We start from the raw sequence: 9,801 nt of genomic DNA, 5'->3' as shown, positions 1-9,801 counted from the left end.
CCTTTTAATGGATGCTCAACAAATGAGCATCCAACTTATGCTTGAAAGCCTCCATTGAGAGAGAAGTCACTACCTCCTGAAATAGCTCATTCCACTTTTGAAAAGCTCTATTAGGAGTATTTTCCTTAAGCTTAAACCAGCCCTTTGGCAACTTTTTCCCTTCGTTCCCAAGTCTGCTTTTGGAGTCCTAGTAGACTTTCCTATCTGCATACTTTCCCCTCTCTTTCCCATAAAGGCTTTCAGATTCTTGAAGACAGTTATCATGCTGCCCCTGAGTCTTCTCTTCTCTAAGCTACACATCCCTGCTTTCTTCCTCACTGGATCTTATGAGATCATACCTTTTTGGCATTCAACCATTCAGTTTTAGAAATCCTATCTTGGGGCCCACACTGTTCTGAGTAACTAGTGTGTGAGCACAAAGGTGAATCATAGATAGCTAGACTCAGACATGCTTTGCATTTCACCCAATCATCCACCCTGGGCATCTTCTTGCCTTTTGTCCTGCCCCTTATTCAAAAACACATTTTTTATATCTTGCTCTAGAAACAAGAATTAAATAAACACTGCTACCTTGTAAGGATTGTTTCAGTTAATTCTACTTTGGCCCTGTTGACCATCTCTATGATGGTCCTTTACCTTTGTTGTCTTTCCTCATTAGAATGGAATTTTCTTGAGAGCAGGAACTAGTTTGTATTTTTATTTTTATGATTTGTGCTTAGTACATAGTAAATACTTGATGTATGACATCCATCCATCCATAGAGAGACATTGCTGAGTTACTATCACAAAAATTATATGTCCAAAGAACAATAGAGATCATCTCAGCCAGTTCCCTTATTTTAAAAATGATTAAGACCCAGAGAATAAATATGATTTTCCAAAAGTCACAGTTTTATCAGTAGCAAAATTGAAATTCAAATTAAGTATCTTTGACTTCAGCATTCTTTCCATTACCTTCCGTGCTATAAACCCGTTAAAGATAATGTCTTTGGTTTGAAGCTTTGGTTATTAGGTTGAATGGAATTTGAGGTGAGAGAAATTTTGGAGATTGTATAGACTAGGGCAAGGATGGGGAACATCTGGTCTATAACCCTTATGTGGTCATTTGGTCTGGTGTGGTCTGTGGGACTCAAAATTCAATAAATCCTAGGAGCTTTTCAGGGGAGAATTAATAAAATGTTTGACTAAATCTATAGCCCTTGAATGATGTTATAAATATCCAGGTGAATAAAAAGTTCCCTATTCTGGGTCTAGGCATTCCTAGCCTGGAATCCATGTACACCCAATAGATTAGTTGATAAATTTCAGGTATTCTGTGAACTTGGATGGGAAAAATACATTTCTATATTCACCAATCTAACTAAAATTTAGCATTTCCCTCATGTATGAAAGTAGGTAACAAATAGTTATGACAAGTAGTACATAAACTCCACTAGATTTCCAAAAGGGGTCCATGAAACAGAAAAGGTTAAGGATCCTGGTGGAATCAACCTTTGATTTTATAGGAATGGAAGTTGAGATGAGGGTCTTGTTCAAGGTGAAAAAACTGATGCTATTCTTTTTGTGCTTTTTGCTCTTCCTTCAAAGGTTTTCTGATGTCTCTCTTTGGTGCTCACCACTCCATTTCTAATTATTTCATATCAGCTTGGACCTTCTGCTATAGCTGTTGTGACTCAGCAGATGATTGCTTGACTGTATCATTTTTAAGTTGTGCTTCACTGAAACCTGATGGTATTTTTCAAATCTCCTCTATTGGTGGCTGTCTTATTTCCATTCTCTACATAATGACATCTTGGGCATCCTGCTGCCATAGTCCCCCTTAGCTTCATTCATAGTCATTCTGTTGTAGTAAGCATCATTCTAGTGCTGGCAGCTTGGCTACAGTCCAAGGCCTGGCTTGGATACTGGAGCAGCTAGATGGTTCAGGGCTATAGGCCTGGAATCAAGAAAACTTGAGGTCAAACCAGTCTCAGACACTTGCTAGCTGTGTGACCCTAGGCAACTCTGTTTGCCTCAATTTCCTCATTTGTCAAGTGAGCTGGAGAAGGAAGCCAGTATCTTCATCAAGAAAACCCCAAATGGGATCATGAAGAGTTGGACATGACTGAAATGACTGAATGAGAGCAATAACTAAAACATATGCATGCCTGTAGTAGGGCCAGATTTCAATTGTGGAATGAAATTGGGGCCTTGTCAATTTTCTGCTTTTTTTTTGCAAGGCAATGGGGTTAAGTGAATTGCCCAAGGTCACACAGCTAGGTAATTATTAAGTGTCTGAGGCTGGATTTGAACTCAGGTCCTCCTGACTCCAGGGCTGGTGCTCTATCCACTGTGCAACCTAACCACCCATGAACTTTAATTTCAAAGGTGACAACAGATAATTGTGGGTTCTCTTTTCTCCCCAGATCATCATCCATGAAATCATAGGATTTGAGATTTGGAAGGGATCTTAGTAGTTACCTACACCAACCAATTTCTGAAAAAAAGTATTCTTATTTTTCAGTCTTTGATGATCTCCTGAGCTTCTATGTGTTCATCTCTCTAAATATAATTTCCAATCCATATAATCGGCCATCCTCTCTCTCCTGCACTCTAGCTAAATTATTACGAACTGCCTACTTGACTTCACCATGATTTCCCATAGTTTTCAAATCCAACATATCTAAGAGAAAACTTATATTTTCTCTGAGACCCATCCTTCCTCTCATCTTAGCAATTTCTGTTGATGGCACTGATATCCTTTTAGTCAGTTGCCGAGTCTTGTCACTGATAGGTAATGCAGTGAACAGAGTGTTTGGCCTGAAGTTAGGAAGACTCAGCTTCCTGAATTCAAATCAAACTTCAAACACAAGACCCTGGACTAGTCATTTAACTGTTTACCTCAGTTTTTTCATCTGCAAAATTGAGTTGAAGAAAGAAATGGCAACATTCCAATATTTCTGTCAAGCAAACCTCAAATGGAGTTATAAAGAGATGAATATGACTGAAATAACTGAATAAGGCAAGTCACAGCAGCCCTACCTTTGTAAAATTAATTAATAGATCAATCAGCGGTGTACCTCACAATGTACTAAATACTGTGGACACCCTCAAGGAACATATTTTAAAAATACTTTTTTTTTAGGTTTTTGCAAGGCAAATGGGGTTAAGTGGCTTGCCCAAGGCCACACAGCTAGGTAATTAGTAAGTGTCTGAGACTGGATTTGAACCCAGGTACTCCTGACTCCAAGGTCGGTGCTTTATCCACTACGCCACCTAGCCACCCCAAAGAACATATTTTAAACAGAGAAAACAAAATTATTATCAATAGGTAAATGTGAGGTACACACAGAGTAAATAAAAGGTATTTCATATTTATCCCTTTTCTCCAGTCTATTTTTCTTCCATGATCATCCTACCGACTGTCCTCTTATTACTATACCAATCAACAAAACTTCCAGAGACTACTGTAGAAGGATTAAGGTTACTTACCTAGAGGAACTAAGCCAACTCAATTTTGGAATTCCCACCCCAGTTTGTTTTGTTAGATAAGAGCTCCCTACATCTAAACACCTTAAACCAGACCTTGTGTCCTGAACTATAGTCATATTCTTTCCATTTGCCTTAAATCTTTGTTCCTTCTTGTACCCCTTTCAACTTTTGACCTCTTATTCTGAGACCAGTAATCAAATCAATATTATAATTGTTTCTGATAAGAATAGTATATACAGAATTATCGTCGTCTCTTTCCTTTTGACTTCAAAGACCATTTATACATATATGTATATATTCTCACTAGAATGCAATTTTCTTGAGGACAGGGCCTTTTTCACTTTTGTCTTTAATCTGGTATGATAAAAGGCACAAAATAAATGTTTAATAAATATTTTCTTATTCATTCATAGCTTGTGTTTAATTCATGTCCTCATCACTTCTTTTGTAAACTTTCATAGTAACATTGTAATTGGTCCCTCTGGCTGCGGTTTCTCCCTTCTACAACCTATCCTCCACATAACCTCCAATTTATTCATAAAATATAGATTTGATCTTATTAACATCTTACCCACAATATACCCAATGAACTCTACTGACTTCCTATCACTTCTTGGACAAAAAATACATTTTTTTATGCTCTTTACAACCTGATCGCTTCTTACCTTTCCAGTCAGCCTACACATTATTCCTTCTCTTCAGTTTATAGTCTACCATATTGGCTTATTTGCTGTTCTTTACTCATAACACTTCATCTTTTGTCTCCATGTCTTTGCATTGGGTGTCTCCTATGTCTAGAATGATCTCCCTCTTTATCTACTCCTTTAAGAATTTTTGACTTCCTTCAAGACTGAGCTCAGCTTAGGAAGTTGAGTTTTCCCAGTTCTTCTCAGATACTGGCACCTTTTCTATTGGGTTACCTTCCAAACTATTTAGTGTATTATATTTTATATTCACACATATTTATTGTTCTATATCCAAACACATTATATATATATATATATATATAGATATATATATATTATATTTTATATGCACACACATATGTAGGTATACTGTATATTATATTTATATTTACTACTTTCTTCTACTTTAAAATCTGCTTAATTATATACTTGTCTTCTGCTTTAGAATGTAAGATCCTTGAGGTTAAGAACTCTTTTTCTCTTTGGGTCCCCCATATTTAGTATGGAATATACATACTTGAGAACTTGTTAATTCCTTGATAATGTGAAGAAGAGTTCAGCTGTGATCTAGGATTCAGGCAAATCATACACAAAACCTAATCTTATAGTTCTTATCACTGTGTACTTCAAACTGATACATGTTTTATACTGAGTCCAATAATCGTGATCATACTCCCTGCCTTCCCTGGCAATGATTGCATTTTCTCTTATTAAGTAAGTATACCATGACCACTGATATCTTCTACCAAGTTTTGAAGTTCTCTCATCAAGGCTAGTTTCACATCCATCACCATTTCCCAGGCACCCACCATCTGCCTACTTCCTGAGGGCCCTCATCTAAATGGCAGCACCTGGACTTCCTCACTGCACCCTCTATTTCCACATTGTCTTATTTTTCCAACTCAATGACACTTTAGCTAGCTAATGACATTGGGAGTTCATTTCCAAAGAATCCCATGCTATATTTCCCAATTCTTCCTACTCTTAAAGCAGGAAGTAATAGCACCCATTTTATCATAGTCCACCCCTGCCTTTTTCATCACATTTATCTGGAATGTGGCACACTTGTTTCCTCATCCATTCTAGCCAGAGCAGAGATGTCTCTTAATATGTCTTAACTTGATTAAGGGAGCAGATCAGCCACAGTGATCACTACTCTCTTCCTCTCTTCAACTATTTTTAATGAACAAGTATATCTTGTTTGTGTGACATTTAATTTTATATAATGTTAATTTAAAAAATGGATTAGTGGAATGGTTATATTAATGGACATATATCTCCAATCTATTACTGAGATGTCATTTTATCAGCCAGGAAATATTGCAGGACTGGGACCATTTCTCAATAAGAATAATTTTGACTTGCTGGTGGCTATGCCCTTGTTTAGTCAAGACTGTATTATGGTCATTCTTTATTTTCAGGAAGTCCAGATTCTATTATTTCGAGGATGCAGATGTTTCAGAGTGCCTCTGCCTGCATCCCTACTCATTCATCTCTGCCTTAGATAATGACTGTCTTTGTTCAGCCATCCTTTGAATGGCTTGGGGTTCTCCCATTGCTTTTGAAAATATTTGCACTTACTTTCAAGCTGTGAATTAAAGTATCATGGTTGGTTGGTCAGTTTACTGTGATATGATTAGGTAGATCTATATTCAGACCAGAATCAATTGGCAAACTAATGGTCCCAGAATACAAACTATGTAGTTCATACATTGTTGCCCTAATCTCATGACTGGATGCAGAGATATTTACAATTATTCATCCATTTGGGAAGACTCAAATAATTTTGGAGTCAGAAAGGACCTCAGTGACCTTCTAATTTGAACTGTAAAGGAACAGAAATCTCTTCTCTAGACAAGAGATCTTCCAGCTTTTGCTTGAAGACTTCAAATAAGGGACACCTATTATCTTCCAAGGCAGTTCATACTACTTTTCTATTGCTCTGTTAGGAGACTTTTGTTTATAGTGGACTAAATTAGCCTTTCTATAAATCTCACTCATTTTTCCTTATTGACATCTGAGGACAAAAAGAATGAGTCTAAGCCACTGCAAGATAAGCCTCCAAATACTTGAAGACACCTATCATGCCACCCACATAGGACTTATTTTCTTACCTCCTATATCTTTTAAATTAATCTTCTGTGTTATGAATTTGAGCCTCTCACCATCTTGATTGCCCTCTTTGGAACACCTTCAAATTTATCATTGTCTGTTATGTGACCATTCCCTTTTGATATGTGAAAATAATGGAGACATGTTGATGTGGTTTTTCTTGATGGCTTCTGAATTTTCAGTGTTTGTTTTATAGCATGATGTATATTCTTTTGATCACTTAACAGCAATAATTAACATTGATGCAGCACTTAAGTTTATAGAGTACTGTAAATAAAATACCTCATTTGAGGATATATTCAATGATTAAAAACATTTATTAAGCATACTAGTAGATGGTTTCATGATGATATTCACTTTTATTGAGAACTCAGTTAAGTTGAAAAATATTTAAAGGATGATGATAAAGAATTACCTAGTGGAGTGGCCTCAGACACTTAATAACTACCTGGCTGTGTAAAAAATATTTAAAGGATGATGATAAAGAATTTCATATGGAAATGCTTGAAGAAACTATGCATGTTTAGCCTGGAGAAGACACGGAGTGTCTTCTTCAAGCAGATTAAGGGCTAATATATGGAAAATGGATTTCACTTGTATTTGATCTCAAATGGCAGAACTAGGAGTGATGGGAAGAAATTGAAAAGAGACAATTTTAGGTTTGCTGTTTTTTTTGGGGGGAAACTACAACAACTCAGAGGTGTCCTAAAGTCGAATGTGCTACCTCAGAGTAAAGTGGGTTCCATCTGTTTAATGACCTTCACATAGAAGCTAGATCATCACTTGTCAGTGTATGGATTATGACTTCAACTTGCTAGCCCTAAGGTTGCTTCCAATCCTGAAATTCTGTGATTGTTTAGGTAACAAAGGGCCTTTCTTAAAAAAAAGTAGATCTTGTGCAAGATAGATTTCATGAATATTATACTCAAAATATCATTCATTTGACAGTCAAACTTAACTAGACTGGTCCTTGAACAACAGACATAGTTCTTCATTAGGACCATAATTGAAACTTTATCCCTTGGTAGAGTCTGGCAGAACATATCCTCAGCTGGAATAGCCTGGAATAAATTAAGGTCATTTCTGTGCCCTGATAAACTCCCTACTCATAATGATCTCCCTCCCTGGATCTTATGTAATGCTTAGATTTTTAATTAGAACACTTGGCCACATTACTTTGTGTAGATAGTGAAATGAGTTTTATTCTTCCACTGGATGGTAAAAACCACAAAGATGGAGGACTACATATAATAAAAATAGAAATCAGAAACTAATGTCTACATAGTTCTTTGAGGTATGTAAAGGATTTGATATATATATATATATATACATATATACATACATATATATATATCAAATGTGCACAAATATATATGTATGTATATATATATATTGCTTTTCCCTACCAAAATTATTTTTTAGTTTGCTTTATATATTTTGCTAATATGTATCTCTCCATAAACTAGAATCTCTCTGAGAGCAGATATTATTTCATTTTTATGAAGGCAAGACAGTGACTTTCACTTTAAAAAAATGGACCTGTGATTTCATTATTGTAGGGATTCCCAAGTATGAAATACCCTTGCCTCAATAAAGATTGGCACCTATTTTGCAACTTATCATCTTAGTTGCTTGGAACCACTGGGAAATTAGATGATTTGCCCAGGATTGTATAGTCTATTTGTGTCAAAGGTAGGGCTTGAACTAAGGTCCTTGTCACCCAAAGACCAAACTCTCTATCCATTACTGCAGGATGCTTCTTGTCTTTCATAGAGAGGTCGTGACTTATTGATTGGAACTGGATTATCTAATTTGATTCTCAAATTGACTTTGGCTATACTGGATGTTTTTCCCTGTGACTTTGAGGGAGTTGGGAGGAAAATCCTAAGTACTGCAGGTATCAGTCCCATTTACAGAGATTAGAAAACTTGATGCTACCTAAGCAAATACTAGATGTGAGAGATACTAACTCAACTCTAGGAGTAACATTCTTTCCAGGATTGTTTTTCTGGTTTATTGTCTTATCTGATGGATGCTTTGTCTAAGCACTGCGTTATTCTTGGTTCTTTTTTATTATTTCTTTTCTATTTTTTAAGGTTTTTTTTTGCAAGGCAAATGGGGTTAAGTGGCTTGCCCAAGGCCACACAGCTAGGTAATTATTAAGTGTCTGAGGTTGGATTTGAACCCAGGTACTCCTGACTCCACTGCGCCACCTAGCTACCCCTATTCTTGGTTCTTGACACTGGGCACTACTAGTTTATAAATATTTATTGAATGAACGGGGAAGAAATTCAGTAGTAAAATAAATGCAAGATTAATAAAAGAAATTTGAGGGTCAGAAAGAGATGAGATAATAATCATATAAATTGAGAGAGTATAATCAAAGTTTAATATTTTAAATAAAGTTACTCCAAAGTGAAGAACCCTCCTATTTAATGGCAATATGGGAGGTAGCAAGAGATAAGTAATAGGTAATATTGTGCGGCAGTTAGAGCCTTATAGGAAGTAATTCATGTCTAAGACTATGTACCTGCCTCCTCCCTGAATATCTCCAGGGAGACTCTTTGACATCCTTGTTGCTCAGAGCAGAAAACTTACCCTAAATATTTTGACCCATTAACCCCCAGCCCTTCTGCTTTTGGAACCCCATTGTCCTCAGTCCACTTTTCAAATAAACCCCTTCACTTCACTTCCTATTCTCTGGCCATCTTCTGGACCTCCATCTTGCTCTTCAGTCCATGCCCCATCATTCCAGTTCTAGAACTAGGAGCAAACGCTCTCTGCTGTGTCAGTTACTTTTTATGACCACACTCATTATTTCTGTGGCTTTCTGGACTAAAATACCCCTCCTTGATACACCCCTAACTGAATTGTCTTCTCCTATTAGTCTGCAAGCGCTTTCCGGGCACACACTCTTTTTGGTTTTGTACTCATATGTCCAGAGCATTCATTCATTCATTCGCTCCTAACTAGAGTTAGTACTTTTACAAATTTGTTTTACAAGGTCACAGAATGGGAAGACTTGAGACTTTAGACAAACTTTGCCCACATAATTGTTTTGGCCAGCCCTGATCTGGTTTTCCCACTACAAATATCTGCATTGTATGTCTCATATGGCAGCACATGCTGGCAAGCTTGCAAAAACATTGGAGAGAAATCTGGAAAGTGGCATGGGAGTGAACTAAAATTTCATTGGATAGTTTTTCTTTTTTGTGACTCTGCATAAAGGGGAAGAAAGCTCTAAAAGTGCCCAGGAATATTGGTGCTATTTCCATCTCAAGATACCACTGAAATTTGGATAAGGAAATGCACAAGTTTCTGTTTCTCATGCAAAGAAATGAATGGGTGTCAAGGGGCTTCCATAAAGGTGTCTGTAGTAGAACTGAGACATGTTTCACAGGGTGGAAAATGTAAAATGAAAATTTAAAATTAGGAAAGCTTTCTACCATTAAAGGAACATTTGCCCTAGGGTGTTGAGATCACTTTTTGCTTTTCTTTTCTGACTTCAAGGTTCCAGGCATATTGCAGAGTT

The sequence above is a fragment of the Macrotis lagotis genome, chromosome 3 (genome assembly GCF_037893015.1).
Source record: "Macrotis lagotis isolate mMagLag1 chromosome 3, bilby.v1.9.chrom.fasta, whole genome shotgun sequence".
In the NCBI taxonomy this organism is placed as follows: Eukaryota; Metazoa; Chordata; class Mammalia; order Peramelemorphia; family Peramelidae; genus Macrotis; species Macrotis lagotis.
Note: the sequence above shows the minus strand (reverse complement) of the source record.